The following is a 15,116-nucleotide window of genomic DNA, read 5'->3' on the forward strand; positions in this document are numbered from 1 at the left end:
ACACAATATTCCGCGGATGAAACGCGGAATATTCTGTGTAGCTTAATTGCCATATATATTTTTATAACTTACTACCTAGCTCTACCTATGTATTGAGCACTGTTCAAGTAAATACTTAAAGTTTGCGCATAAAATTATACTTTCGTATATTAATTTATGTGATTAAATGAAGTAGGTATATATATATATATATATATATATATATATATATATATATATATATATATAGTCATCCACATACAGTACTGTTTCGCTGTTTCACAGCTGATCAGTGCGATTAGACAAGCAACTACCTCAAGCCAGGATCGAAACCTGATCGCCCAAACAACAGTCGGAGCTTCTAACCGTTAAGCTATACCGCTGCTGCTATGCGGGCAGTGAATTAACAATGTTTTGACATCGTCCAAATACCTAAGCTCAATTTATTTACACAAAGAGCATCGCTTCATACGCTAATGGTAATTTGTTTATCACTTCCCAATATGCTCAACCTAAGATAGGGAGAATTATAGTACTGTTTCGCTGTTCCATAGCTCATCAGTGCGGCTAGACAAGCAACTACCTCAAGCCAGGATCGAAACCCGATCGCCTAAACGACAGTCGGAGCATGAACAGAATCGAAAATCTTGAGACGGAATTTTTATTATATTTTACGGTTTAAATATGACGTCATATGGAAACACATATATTCTCTTAATTAGATTGATGATGAAATGTTTTAATGTGATGATTTGCACATTCATTCTTTTTCTTCATCTTCATAGTTATTCTTGTTTCACCACGCTTCGGCCAACTCATCCTCTGACCTTCTTCAGGTGAAATAACAATAACAACAAATATGAAGATGAGGATAATAGCTCGAAAAAAAGAATGAATCCACAATTTATGAAGCCTCATCTCAAAGGATTAAAAAATAAAAAATAAAATAATAACAAAAAATGAAACGTGATGAGTATGTTCTTCTTTTCCTTTTTTTGTATAAATATTATTGCCCGAACTCACCTGACGTAGACAGATAAGGTAGCGAGTCATAAATACTTACAGAATGTCTTTCTGGGCCTGTGTCTTCCCAACACCGCGCACGATCGTCTATAATATCTCTCTACAAACAGAAAAAAAAGAAGAAACATTATTTTCTTCCTACAATGTTATAGGCAGAATTATCCAACTTGATCTAAATAAACTGTACGGCAAATAACATCTTAGTCTAATGAGTTTTTCTTTTTTAATTTCATTAGTTTGTAGTAACAATTTTCACGGATTCAATATTAATATTTTATGCAAACATGGAAAGTAAAATGATTGTGACATTTTCGTAATGATTCCAAATCGAAACATTTGTAGAAGTTATTTTATATGCGCCCTCATAGGCCTTAGCTAACTTATTTTCACGAGCATCAAAACAAGTGTTGAAAATTGTATTAAAATTCCAAGACAAATTTATCAATATTTGTAGTGGCGTTAATTGACGTCTGGGGATCGTCATTTTTGCGGATTCATTGAGGAATGAGTTGGTATAAGGGAATTAATCCCTTAGTTAAAAAAATCCGAGTTATTTCCCTTAGTACATAATCTGCCTAGAAAACCGATCGCTCTTGATGAAATCTGTGCCATTTTTAAGTAAAATAAGGAACATATTTTCTAAATTATGGATATTATTCATCCGGGCCAATGCTGATTAAGACAATACTAATTTTGTGTGTATTTTTTTTTTACCAGATATACAAGCATATACACACCCACACAGGCCCTTTATATTATAGCTAATGTGTCGTGTTACTTTCTAAACCAGTGATGTCAAAGATGCTGGTTTGTGGACCGCATTTGTCTCTTAGCAAGCACATTTTGTGTCCCGCCAGTTAATTTTTTTTTCCAAATGAGTCACCACTTATCAAGGCCTTAAGACCACTCGAAGATAAGATTTAATGAGTGTAAGGTGGTCGTTGACAAAACAGCATACTGATCGTTAGTGGTAAAAAAAAAGAATTTGATTATTTAAAGGGACGTCTCAACAAGAATTTGTTTATATTTGACTTGAAGACGATCATGTTGTTATTAGCTGGAAAGTGGCTCGCAGCACAGAGTCCCACAGGCGAGTAGTTCTAGGAAAGAAGCTTTGTTCATGGATTTTGGGTTTAAATTTAGGCACAAATAGAGAGTGGCGAAAATTGTTTTTTATGATTTTATCGTATCGCTTGTAGTGAGGATTGGATCTTCAACCCCCCCCCCTCCAGGGGAGAGTCGCTTAGAACTGATAATCCCAAGGATACAATTTGTCAAGCATCGGCTTAAAAAATAATTTCGAAACATAATGGAATTATTTTGTTAAAAAAAAAAAAAAAAAAAAAAAAGAAAAAAAAATTCGGCATCCTAGTCTTTAATTAAATGTTAATATTTATGAACTGTAAGGCAATTACAAACAGCCGTTGGCTAATTTCACCGCTTGAGGAAATCGATTGATCCACATGACAGTTCAACAAATCAAACTTCCATACAAACGTACAAAGTGATGGCTAAATTAAGGACAGAATTCTAATCGATTATCAGACAATACAGAAAGAGGTGAAATAATAAAAGAGATCGAATACTCAGATAATCTTTATCGTCCTTTGTTTTCTTCTTCTTAAAACGCTTGTTCTTACCTTCTTCTTTTTTTTTTTTCGCTGACTTAAACAAGTCAACGATGCCTGTAAAATGAAACTCAAAGAACCCTTTGTTCCAAGAAAATGGCGGCATGTTAGTTTGGAGATGATAGAATCGCATTGATGAAGCAACATTCATTTTGGAGCAAATAAGCGAAACAGTGGCGTCAATCAGTTGCCAAGGCAGAAAATGTTCACATCGAAAGAAATAGATAGATAGATAGATAAAGAGAGAAAGAGAGAGAGAGAGAGAGAAAGAGAGAGAGAGAGAGAGAGAGAGGGGGAGAGAAAGGAAAAGGGGAAAAATCATGCATCTTCATTATTATTAATGCTGTCAGCCACTTTACAAGACGTGATTAATGCAGCAGAGAGAACAAACACAATAAGATGATTATGAATGTATAGCTGTAGGGATGAATACATGCATAATTCAGGAGCTTCATTTTCTAGAAAAAAAATAAAGCAACGATGACTGAAATATATATATATATATATATATATATATATATATATATATATATATATATATATATATATATATATATATATATATAAAACACTAACAGGTATATTAGAATAGACTTTGTTATGCTAGGATTCATTATCAGAAGTTTTCTTAATGTCGAGACACTGGGCTAATTGCAACAGAGTCAGTGTCACGTAATATTTCAAAGGAATCAGAAATGCTTTGGTAAAAAAAAAAAAAAAATATATGTAAAAACTAAGCTTACACATTTTTCACACTCACACATACACATACTCACACATACACACATATGCGTTTGTGTGTATGCCAATTTTTGTTGATTTACTTTTTACGATTATGAAATTCGGTATACAGTGCTTCCTCCTTAGAAATCGGAAAAGCCAATTACCTCCCTTAGATCCGAACGATCGCTCATAGTTTGGACGTAAACAAACAAATATATTATTCATTTTATTTATAGCAGTTATCTACACGTGTACGTATATCACTTCGTGAAGATTAACAAATTTGCACATTTCTTAGAAAAACGATCGTTCATTAATTAATTTTTTATTTGTATGTTGTATGATGACTGAAAGCCCCCCCCCCCGGACGTTGCCCGGTCGTAAAATACGCATAAATATATTTTAATTCATGCAATAAATCAATCAATAATATATTTGTGTATAATCGAATGATATTGTATATTTATAGTGATTAGTTATATCGATGCTGGCGGTTTCAAAGGATGCATAAGATCTGGTTTGCTTAGTTAAGCAATTCCTCCAGCCTTATCAATCAGTAGGTTAATGTTGTAGTGATTTTTATTAGCCAAAAAAAAAAAAAAAAAAAAAGAAGCCGGATCGAATTATCTTCTATTCTTCTATCTATCTATTCTATATTCCTATAAAGTTATTTTTTCTTTATGGTATGTATTGGTATTCATATTAAAAACCCATTTTCTACTTATTTAAAAAGAAAATACAACTCTGTTATATATGGGTCGTTGAATTGCATTTATATGCAAACGATCTAGCTAATTTGCATATTCTTTTAAACATTCATTTTAATTAATTCCCTATTAGTTCTTCGGTTTTCTTATGGAATAATCATTTTTAGTTCGTTATTACGTGTAATTATATTTATGCAGATATTCTATATGATTTATAATTGCGTTATATTTGCATAAAAAAAGGTTATAGTAAACACAAAACTCTTTCTATATATATTTATGTATACGTATATATATATTTGTTTAAAAATTTTGCCTACCAAACTCATCTGTCAGTTTTTGGTCTACGGAGGTATTCGAACTCATGCGAAACTCGGTTTTTGGGTTTTAGTCGGGAAAAATCGGCGCAAAAGTGTAAAAATTAAAAAAAAAGAAGGAATTTGCCAGATAAAAGTCGAACGACAGCATTACGAATATGCATGTGTAACGTAATAGCTATTAGTTCACGTTTTAATTTTTAGCCTTTCGACAAACATGTCTTCATAGGTCAGGCATTAACGTCAAAGATAAAAGTAAATCGTAAGCTAAACGTTTTGGTGTCCATTCTCGGAGGTGGCGCATGAGTTTTTTTTTTTTTTTAAATCTTTTAAATCATTACTGCATATTGAGTCCAATATAATATAATAATAAATATGAAGTCTGCATTAATACAAAATATATCATATTTAAGCGTATTTTACGACTGTGTAATGCCGGGCGGCCTGTTAGTCGCCGTATAGAATTATCTGGAACCCAATTAAAAGGCATTCATTGAACTTGGACTTTTTTTTTTTTAAATTTACAAAATTTATATAAAAAACGATCTTTTTCCATTATAAAAAACTGCATTTACGAGAAATTTTTTTTTAACACATTATGATTGGTATATGCAAGCAGAGTACGTTTGAAGTAAATGATCTATGTATGTATGTATGTATGTATCTATCTATCTATTATATATATGTATATATATATATATATATACATATTATTCATATATATATATATATTATTCATATATATATATATATATATATATATATATATATATATATATATATATATATATATATATATATATATATATATATATATATATTGAAATCAAATCTCTCTCTCCCTCTCTCTCTCTCTCTCTCTCTATATATATATATATATATATATATATATATATATATTCTCTTCTTCTTCTCTTCTTTCTTCTTCTATCTTCTATCTTCTTTTCTATCTTCTATATAAATAAAATGAACTCATTTTTTCCCGTCGGATTTTGACCTTAATAGGATTAAAAATCAAGATATTTCATGCAAATATAATATGCACAAACGGCAGAACAATATCTGAGGTATGTTATAGGCTTATTATTTCTCAAATTCCTCGATAATCTTAGATTTCTATACTTTTTCTGCTTAAGATCAATGGAAGTGGTAAAATATTTTCTCTCTAATAAATTCCTCCTCCCCCTGCCACCACTTAACACCGTTTGGGGATCGTTCACAAGGAACAGTTGAGAAGAGAACACCGGTTTGGCTTCGTAGTTCTTTCATGTGAAGTTATTTAAAATCACTAAACTAAGCTGCAGTGCTCTGTGGCGTAGTGGTTAGCGTGCTGGACAATTCACATTATATTTTCACGTTCGCGCCGACCTACCGTAGTCGTCTTTTTTTTTTTTTTTTTTCCTAAACAACTGGAATGGACTTTTCTTGGTGGCCGAACTGTTAACGTTGCAGATGTTTTTTTTTTTTTTTCACACTTTATTTTCCTACTTTTACTCATGACTCCGGGTTTGATCCTTCCTACTTACCTACCATAACATCTTTTAAAACTCCCCCCCCCGTCCCAGAAACAAACACTCGGGCAACCCCCGCTAGTATATATATATGTATATATATATATGTATATATATAATGAAATCAAAAACGATGCAGTGTTTACCTGATATAAGATATCGTAAATTTCAATCTAATATAAATACCAGTGTTTATATACAGATATTTTAATTCCAACCAAATAAAAAAGCTCAATACATAGTAGAAAGTAGAGCTTATTGTAAGAGAAAGAAAATTAAAACTGTGAATACTAAAAAAACAATATATATATATATATATATATATATATATATATATATATATATATATATATATATATATATACTAGCAAAAGTACCCGTCGTTGACTGGGTTCAAAAACAGCCTACAGAAAATGGACTCTGATTTATGAAAGTATGATAGGTTATGAAAAGGAAGGGTTGTAAAGAGATAGCTTAGAATTTGGGGGTATCAAAACCAAAGCAAAATATGATGAAAGTAAAAATAAAATAGATAAACCCCATAATTTATTATGCCATACCTGTTCACACTGAAACACTTATCACAATATTCTGTGGATCTATATTAAAAAACCTTGTTAAACTTTGTGACATATTTCCATTCTATGGCGGTCAGGCGCGAACGAACACCTCATAATTTTATTATACCATATTTCTTCAAACTGAAACATAATTATCAAAGTATACTTACGCAGATAGATATGAAAAGTCTTTATTAAAGTTTGTGCCTGTTTCCATTCTATGGAGGCCAAGCGCGAACGCAGACCCCACAATTTTATTATACCATCCCTATTTAAGTTAAAACATACTTATCAAAGTATTCTTATGTACATCTATATCAAAAACACTTGTAAACGTTTTTTTTTGTTTTAATTTTTAAATGTTTTATTTCCATACTTTGTGGACCAGGCGCGTACGCAGACCCCCACAATTTTAATGAATCATAATTATGCCAGATCAAACATACCCATTCATGTGTCTCGATACATCTTCTATCATTATATGTAATCAGTTTTCTATAATAGTCAACCACATAGGAGCCTATTCGTGATCACACACACACACACACACACACACACACACATATATATATATATATGTATGTATGTATGTGTCTGTGTGTGTCTGTGTGTATATATATATATATATATATATATGACTACTTCACTTAATCACATAAATTAATATACGAAAGTATAATTTTATGCCTAAACTAAGTATTCACTTCAACAGTGCTCAATACATATGTAGAGCTAGGTAGTACGTTAGAAAAATATATATGGCAATTAAGCTACACAGAATATTCCACCTGACGAATCCTAGTGTGGATGAAACGCGGAATATTCTGTTTAGCTTAATTTCCATATATATTTTTCTAACATACTACACACACACACACACACACACACACACACACACACACACACACACACACACACACACACACATATATATATATATATATAATATATATATATATATATATATATATATATATATATAAGGAGACTGAAAAAGCAGTAAAACAATAAAAAAAACAAATCAGAAGATAAAGCTAATTATGAACGTATGTATGATGCAGCAATTCGATCATATTAACAATCATGCAAAATCAATAACATAGTACACAATGCCGAGTACAGAACTGATAGTCGTGTGTTCAAGGATATTTAATCAGTCGTCGTGTGTGGAAAAGAGGCAGAGAATTAGAAAGACAGAGAGGGAGGGAGAAAGAAAGACAAGAATGAGACATAATGAAAAAGCGAAACGGAAAAAGTGATCGGTACGGAACTAGGAATTTCGTTCCGCCCAAAAAAGGACGATGAAGAAGCAGCCGAGAAAATGCGCAGGTCGGAAACGTTGCGCCTTATTTACCCAGGTGAGCAGGGGCAAGAGCACGGTGTCGGTCGGCACATACCTCCGTGCCTTTGAAAACGCCATCTGTAGGGGAAACAAGAAACTAATAAAATGAGTGTTTGTATAACTTTATTTTCCGTCTTTATTTATTATTTCTGTTTTCTGCATCTGTAGGCTGGCGGACAGATTGCCACACAAAAAGAAAAAAAATATATATGGATGGGTGAATAATAAACGAACATTTTGTCGACAAGACACTTACTCGAACGGCCATTTCACTGAACATTTTGATTACTCGGGCATTTAACCGAACATTTTGATTACTTGAATGGGCATTTCACCGAACATTTTGGTTGCATCTCAGGATAGACTCTTAAGAAGATCTCGATCATTCTGGTTATTATTGGAGAATCTGGAGCCATGAAAAAGAATTTCAAAAACTACCTGGCAAATATACCAGGTGAACCAAGTGCAAGTGGAAGTCAGACAATTGCACTTAATGGGACGGTCAAAATCTTAAAAAGATCTCTCGGTTAGAATATCTGAGTTAGCGGGTGAATATTAGCGAATGTATGATGCCGCATCCTCAACTTGAACAAACTGATAAAAAAAAAATTAACAAAGAAAAGAAAGTCCTGGGAACATGTTTACCAGAAAGAAGAGTTGGAAATAAGTCATACACCATCCTCTATGACTATGCACTTCCTACAGGCAGTGTACTATGGCAATACCGCCTGCCAAACGCGGGGGTCCAAGCGCGGTGTCACATCCCCGTTCCTCTAGCGGACTGTCAACGAGGCAATCTCATCAGAAAGGCCACCGATCCGATTCCTCGTCGGGACTGGAAGAAGCGATGCAGCGGCCAGCTTAAAACGTGGCCCAGAGCAGTTAAGCGATCCGGGGTGAATGCTGCCCCAAGACTAGACAAGACCTCAAGTATATGAACAGTTGTGTGCGTCTATTGTATACAGCTGCATTAACTTTTTTGACGTTACTAGCAACGCGAGAAACTGACTAAACTTTCTCATTTATTCATTTAGATTAATCGTCTTGTCAAACAAATACAAAAAGAAAAGGAAAAAAAAACTACTGTAAAATGAAGAAAATTGAAATACTAAATGAATTAATTAAATTTTCAATTGCTTAAATGTTCGACGAATTCGGTAAAATGTCCGTCCACCAAGTGTCTTTTCGTTTCTTCAGTTATTGATCTTATGATAATACAATAACGAGGGAGTAAATATGGAATAAAAAATTACAGACAAACTGAAAAGTTAGTTCATGGAATAGTGGATAAGTAAGTAAACATGCTAGTAGAAATGTTCATCGAATAGTTCTAGCTTTGAAAGTAATAATCAAGATAAACATGATTGTAGGGTTAACAAAAATGTTTTAGCAAAAGTATGTTAAAGAAGTATACGTTATGATTCTGGGACCATAACTGCCACGAATTGTTACCCAATAACATGTTAAATGCAAATATATTTATAGTGTCTGGGTAAGTTCATTATAACTGAAATGGCCAGATCAGCTTATCCTACAACACAAATAAATATGGTCGAGCGAATCGATCGAAATATTTTGCATGTGTGTGTGTGTGTATGTGTGTGTGTGTGTGTGTTTGTGTGTGTATGTGTGTGTGTGTTTGTGTGTGTGTATGTGTGTGTGTGTTTGTGTGATCATTTCTACTAGCATGGTTTGCTTATCTACTCTCCCATAAACTAATCCAATTTTGAAAAATTATTTACAGAGATTAATATTGAAATATAGCAATCTATTGTTGCTGTCGTTGTTGTTTTTAACATTCAGTGGATTAGTGAAAATGGTATTTAATAATATAAGAATTACAAGCCGAGCTGATGAAACAAAAAACAACAAAAAAAAAAAACATGAATGACATTACAAAAAACGGAAATGATATTTGGGTTCATTTTTTTTTCAAATATGGACGCGATTCAAGAAAAAAAAATCATTGTAAAAAAAAGAATTAAAAGGACATGAACAATAAAGAAACAATACTGAAAAGAAAGAAAAGAAATTTAAAAATCACACAAAAAAGTAAACAGACAGTAAAGAAAAACCTCTATCTCGCAGAAGAGATGTTGCGAGTTTGTCTCTGATGTATCGTTATTTTCATGGAAAGTGTTCGAATGAGCTTCAATCTATGGTCCCCCCCCCTCGCAAAACTTTCACAAGAAACACTCGTCTAGTTGTAAACACTATCAATAATTCCCCCACTCTTTATCTGTGCCTAAACCTAAACATAGATTCCATGAACAAAGCTTTTTTCTTAGAACTGCACGCCTGTGGAATTGTCTTCCGTTTTCCTGCTTTTCGGCTGACTACAATATGGTTGTCTTCAAAGTCTAACGTAAATAAGTTCTTGATGAGCCGTTCACTATAAGTTATCAACTTTACCAAATTTTCATTACTAATGATTACTATAATGTCCAATTTCTACTGTACACTCTTTAACCCTTATCCTTGAGTAGCCTCTTGGCCTTGATAATGTGGTGATGCCTATGTAAAAAAATAAATAAATAAATAAATAAATACCAATACTGCTAATAAAATATATGATAATATGGCTATGACCATTCCCCCTCCCAATGTTATTAACATTCAAATAAAATATGGAAATACAGATTTTGCTAGAAGCGGAAAACAATCAGATCAATGCGATAGCATCTTAGTTTCAAGTGTCAAAGATCGAATAGCAAATTATTGATTGGTATTTTATTTGAACTTTGGGATTCTTTGAACGAAAAAAAAAACCCAACTCATCTTAAAAACGACTGTATTTTACTTGCATTTCAGCAAACGCAATTTTTTGCTTTAAACTACTACTACTACTACTACTACTACTACTACTACTACTACTACTACTACTACCAAATATAATAATACTAAGTGCAATACTATAAGTAAAATAATAATATAATAATAATAAAAAGTTCAATAATAATAATAATAATAATAATAATAATAAGTAAAATGGTAAGTAGAATAATAATAAAGTGAAAAAAAAAATAGAAACGGCACTAACCCTATGCGAGTTTAACCAACTTCCTCCAAAGGAGAAAATCCCATGGGAGTATGAAATTCACAAGCGGTCCCCAGTCGCATGTATAACTCCCATTAGGGGGGGGGGGTGACGACGTTAGGTTTTTGCAACTCTTGCAGGGTCTATGTCGTCCTACATATAGCACCTGGAATTCCCAAATTGGTCACCCATCTGGTACTGACGAGGCTCAACGTTGCTTAACGTCGGTAATCTAACAGGAGCAGGTGTGGCAACGTGATCATGACGTAATAATAAGTATAATAATAAGTAGTGTTATAATCATAAGTACAGCAAAAAGTACCGGGTGTCCCCCAAAAAGCTGATGGTTAAAAAAAATTCATAACTTTCTTGATTTTTTTTCTTATATTTTTTCAGATCATCTAGAGTAACCTTTCCAAGGTCATCATGAGTTGTTACACTACTGAAGAGCGGATATTTATTGTAAAGTCGTATTTACTGTTGAATGAGTCAATATCAGAAACTCAAAGAGAATTTCGACAAAATTTAAACTCAAGAAATTCACCTACTCCCAATGCAATAAAACCAGCCTTTAAAAACAATATAGAGGAGGAAATTAGGGCCATAAGCTCCGAAACATTAAGTGATGTGCTGGTGCTGGACAATGCCCTGCAGAGAGCAGAAGAGTGTGAAAATGAAAATGGTGGATATTTGAGGAACATCATTTTTCATAACTAAAATTAGACCTTGTGAAAAACATACCCTTGATTAAGTTGTCTCAATAAAATTAGAATAAGTAGACTATGATATCTTACTATATCTCAAAAAATCACGGAGAGGCTCATCTACCTACATATGAAAATTGGTAAGCATAACTTAAATATTGAGGAAGTTAATCAAATTTAAAATCTGTCAGCTTCTTTGGAGACACGCTGTATAATAGTAAGTATAGTAATAATGATGATAATAAAATAATAATAATTAGTAACATAATAATAATAATAATAATAATAATAATAATAATAATAATAATAATAATAAGTAAAATAATGTTAAATAAAATAATAAATAAAATAATAATAAGTAAAAAATAAGTAAAAATAATATTAAGTAAAATAATAGTAATAATAATAATTATAATAATAATAATAATAATAATAATAATAATAATAATATCAGTAAAACGATGATAATAATTATAAGTAAAATAATGTTCAATAAAATAATAAATAAAAGAATAATAAGTAAAAAATAAGTACAAATAATAAGGATAAAATAATAATATAATAATAAAAATTGCAATAATAAGTAAAATAATGAGTAGTATAATAATTATAACTATAATAATAATAATAATAATAATAATAATATACAAAATAATAATATAATAATAAAAATTGCAATAATAAGTAAAATAATAAGTAGTATAATAATTATAACTATAATAATAATAATAATAATAATAATAATAATAATAATAATAATAATAATAATAATAATAATAAAGAAGAAATCTGAATGTTGAAAGGGAAACTTCAAGACTTAAAAAAATTATCTAAAAAAATCAAATTTCAGTAAACTTGATATAAATCCCCCAATCGCATTAAAATTAAATAATCATAAAAATCATGATTTCTCTTGAGGTGGAAATCCAATCAATACGAAACTATCTTAATTTAAAACTCAAGAATCAAATAGAAAATTATTTAAACTAAAATGTTTTTTTGTGTAATCTTGTGTTTAACAAATCCAAAACTAACGAACGTTTTCTGTTACATATGCCAAAACGAATAAATATTTTTCAGAGATTTGTAAATCATATTTTTTTTTGATTGACACAAATTAAATAAAACAAATGATGAAACAATATTATATTGTCAAAACTAATCATAGTTAATTGATTAATCCTTTTTTTTTTTTTAACTTTAAACCTATTTGATTAATTCCTGCTAAATTTCAAAATATCCTTAGTTGAGTGATCTCCTATATGAAAACTACATAATCGCCCTCATAGACTAGCTGATTATATAACAACTCTACACCACTTTATCAGTGACTGGTTTGCATCATATGAACATTTAAGTTGGTTTCCGCGCTAAACGATTTTTTTATATTTTAGCTGTTTTTGTTATTAGTATCTTTGTATAATCTGTATAAATCACTCTTTTTTTCCGCCGCTAAATGCAAAAAAAGGTCAACAATACAAATAGAATAATGTAACGTAGTACACGTTTATACACACATTAACATGTAGACACTTGGGGCCCAACACGTTGTATGCAGTCTACGTCGCAAGGAACAGAGGACAAGTAATAACTTGATTCACTTTTTTTCATGTAACAACGACATTTATTTCCAGTTACTTCCCCGAACAAAACATGATCGTGCTCTTTATCTCTGACCTTTGTCCTCTGGAGCGTCGTCATCTGTCTGTGCACACGTTCTTTTTTATAGTCTTTTTCTTTTTCCCTGCCATGGCGTCACTTCGCACACGTCCCGGCATTTGTTTACGCGCGTCTGCGCCCTGTTACAGTAATAATAAACCTATTAGAATGAAATCTCGGTTTTCGAACATAATTCGTTCTAAAAACTTGCTCTAAAATCGAATTGATCAAAATCTTATATTAATGTAAAAGAGATTAATTCGTTCCGAATCGCCATATATTATATGAATATACCATTTTATGTGGAATTCTTTTTAATTACTATTTTTTAATATAATTTGACCATTTTACTAGATATATAGAGTGGAACGATAAAATTGTTGTCTTAGAAAAGACGACATGATTCCATTTCTCTTTTGATGAAAACCGGTTTTCTGTTTTTGTTGCAGACCATCTACTAGTTGTCTAGTTGTGTACAAGTCCCAAGAGCGATAGGCGCCTTCTATCACGTCTGAAAGTGACACAATGTTGAACGAGTGAGATTGGAGATTCGTCGCTGTTCAACTTATGCTCTCTACCGATCTACGTTATGACAACAGGACCATTGCCAGCGCCCTCAAACTGCAAATCCAGACGGTTCAACGAAGTTTCCGGTCACCGTTATAATTTTTGGTGTGGTTTCAAGTGCCACCTCACATCTTCGAAATCGATTTGAAAGTCAACACTAAAGTGTACCAAGATGTACTGAAGAGTATGGTGATACCCTGATGCAATCAGGTGACCGCTTGCAGACACTGGGTGTGGCAACAGAACCCGGCGCCGGCCCACAAGTCCAAATAGACCCGGGCTTGGCCTCAGAAGTGCTGCGACATTTTACTTTTCTATTCTCTCACTGCCCCCCCTCTTCCGTCAACCTGAACACGCTGTACTACTTCGTCTGGTCATACATCGAGAACATCACCAACATGACCTCCCACAACACCAAAGCCAGCCTGATTGCCACCATTCGCCGAGTATTCGCCGAGCTTTTGCCAGTGCTTGTAGAAAAGGCATGCTCAAAATTTCAGACCTGTTTCGAGGCAGTGATTAAAGCTAAAGGCGGCTACATTGAATAGATGTCATCTCTACTACATAATCAAATTACTTGAATTGATTTTTTAATAAAAGTTTAAAAATAAAACTGTAGTATTGTTTTCTTAAGGGCGACAAATTTATCGTTCCACCCTCTATTGTAATATCATTATTATTATTATTATTATTATTATTATTATTATTATTATTATTATTATTATTTTTTTTTTTTTTTAATATTGCAGATTAAAAAATATAGTTCCTAAGAAAAAAACACAGATAAAAAAAAAATGAAATAATAAATCCATGTTAATTAAAAAAAAAGTGTTGGCAACCTTGCATAGAACTGTTAACATCTCATCAATCAATATGCTTCGGTTAGCATTCGAGTGGTCCAGGACTCACTATTTTGTTAGAAAATGGAGGCATTTCCGGTTTGAAGTTTTTTGTTCAAAATTCTGAACTGTCCATAAACCGAGGTTTGATTGTATATTTACGTGAAAGGTTTATTTGGCCAAAATTTATTGACAATGTTCTGATAAATTAAAAAGAATGAGATTCATGGAAAAAGTCTAAGTGTGCCGTTGTAATACTTTACATGTTGTACTCATTTACATGTAGAGTTCGTAGCAAGGTAACAAAGACAAGAAGTAACTCGACTCACCTTTTCCGTTCAAACAACAGACATTTATTTACAGGTACTTTTTAAAATAACGCATTGTCTCTTGTTCAAACATGTTGTTCTCAGTCCAAGTGCATAAGACGTCTATCTATGTCCTCTTTCTAACGTGATCATCGGTCTGCGCACAGTTCTTTTTTCATATAATATTTTTCCTTCTTCCTTGCTGCGACGTC

General features: G+C 32.1%; 1 long non-coding RNA gene across 1 annotated transcript in view; it reads right to left on the bottom strand.

The window, feature by feature from the left end:
• Positions 1–1,042: 1,042 nt before the first annotated feature.
• LOC145293239 (uncharacterized) overlaps positions 1,043–15,116 on the bottom strand; it is a 68,012-nt gene continuing 53,938 nt past the window's right edge. Inside the window, exon 3 of the long non-coding RNA XR_013869694.1 lies at positions 1,043–1,102. This is a non-coding gene — a long non-coding RNA (uncharacterized LOC145293239). The remainder of the gene's footprint in view (positions 1,103–15,116) is intronic.

Source organism: Euprymna scolopes, chromosome 14, assembly GCF_053919585.1.
Source record: "Euprymna scolopes isolate OS-2025 chromosome 14, ASM5391958v1, whole genome shotgun sequence".
Classification (NCBI taxonomy): Eukaryota; Metazoa; Mollusca; class Cephalopoda; order Sepiida; family Sepiolidae; genus Euprymna; species Euprymna scolopes.